We start from the raw sequence: 1,969 nt of genomic DNA, 5'->3' as shown, positions 1-1,969 counted from the left end.
TAACTGAATCATCAAGACCCCAGTAGGACGATTGAGAACCAAGACAGAGGAGGCACAAGACTTCACGAGAGTGAAAATTCAGGTGGAGTCCAGCATGGGAGTAAAATCCTACGTCAGCATCATCACAAATCAGTCTGAATTCCCTCAAGGCAAGAGAGGTAGCTTTCACCTTCTCACACGCATCATTCATTGGCTACCTCCACTCGTGACAAACCCCCAGGCCCTCCCAGAGCTCAGCTTCACGAATGGGATGATGATTTTGGAGCAAAGGCAATGTAGAAGTTGTAGAATCATTGAGGCTTCCATGCAGATTTGAACAGAAAGCCTGGCTAGCCCTGGCCATGCTTATCAGGTTGGGGTTACCTTCAGGTTATCCCTTCTACGGGGATTGGAAAGAATTTCTCTCTCTGCTTCCTAGCCATTAAGATGTCACTGGCACTTGACACACCCTCTCTGCCACGGTGGACAGAAACTTCTGTGTGCCAAAACAAATTTTTCTTCCCTTAAGTAGTTCTGTTCGGGTGCTGATCGCAGGGATGGAAAGTCTGACTAATGCACTATGAGGTATCCCATAGCAGCTGGTGCATCTGCCTAGATGTCAGATAGGAAGGTGGTGTCAGAGATGTGGGTTACTGATAGACCCACGTCAGCTCCAGGATTAAATGAGATCATCCTGAGTTGGGAAGATTTCATACCCCTAGAGAAAGGGACAGAGAGAATGGCTTGGGATTTGATGGGATATTTGGAATGGTAACAACGTGCCAAATGTCTGGACAGGCCTAGGGAAAGAAGTGATAGATTAATGATGTTAGACATTATTGGGGTAAAGTTCTAGAGAAGGGAACCTGGAGTTCAGCGTCAGAGATGTTACACTTCGTAATGGCCAAGGTCCTTGGGTGTGATACTTAAAATAAAATTTTAAGTATTGTGCAAACAAAATTTACTTCTAACATCTTCCAGAGTCTAAGAAGAGCTAGTCTCTGAGGCTAACAGGAGCCACAGTTTAGTTTCCCACAGGCAGATGTGCTAGGAGCACAGTGCCTGCCTGCAACCGCGTCTACTGGGAATCTAGGGCAGTGGACTTCAACTTTGGCCACCCACTGGAGTTAGAGAAAGGTCTGTAAAATGCTATCGACCAGTTCCTGTCCCTAGAGATCAATTATATACTTTTTAATACACTGCATCAAAGTTTTACTTGGAGCTTTTTAAAGGGAGTTTATATTTAGAGTGGGTCAACTTCATTATGAATAATTTGTATGAGCTGATGTGCCCTAATTCTGGGAACATATTCTACCATCTCCTTTATAGCTGTGGGGACTAGATGACTCCTTCATTCCTCCCCACGCTTCCTAATTTGCCTAGGGCTAGCTGGTCATTCACACAAACTGTGTCCCATCTCCTCAGAGCGGGTGAGGCTTACCCTTCATTGTTCTGATGTTCAAGAAGGATTGGGGTGAGCCCCTTCATGAGTGGGTTGTGGATCCCAGAGTTCTTCAGTGCAGAGACTGAGGCTTGTGAAAGAGGTTCTATGTTGTGTGCTGTAGCCTGTATGGTAGAAGGTTCCCTCCCTCCTCCATTTCTGTCTCTTTTCTCTCTCTCCCTCTCTTTTCTTCTTTCTTTCTCACTGTCTGTGCTCTCAAGCCCAGCACATGGTGCCTACTAGGCAAGTGTCCTACTGCTTAGCTACTCATAGAGATTTTTGCTTGTGTTTCAAATAGGATCTCTCTACTATGCTCCTGTCTCTGCCTCCTCAATCTGGGGATTATAAGTGTTCAACACTGAAATGAAATGAGGACAATCCCATGCCACGGTGTGGGTGAGAAGAATTTTACTGTTGATATGAGGAGAGTATCACCAGAGACGTCCGGAAGCATTCAGAATGAAGCAGGCCACGAGGAGAGAGAGTGGGCTGTGAGAGAGGAAAAGGAAAGAAAGGGGGAAGAGGAGAGGGGGCAAGCAGACCAAGAGA

The sequence above is a fragment of the Mastomys coucha genome, unplaced genomic scaffold (genome assembly GCF_008632895.1).
Source record: "Mastomys coucha isolate ucsf_1 unplaced genomic scaffold, UCSF_Mcou_1 pScaffold17, whole genome shotgun sequence".
Classification (NCBI taxonomy): Eukaryota; Metazoa; Chordata; class Mammalia; order Rodentia; family Muridae; genus Mastomys; species Mastomys coucha.
This window is presented reverse-complemented; position numbering follows the sequence as displayed.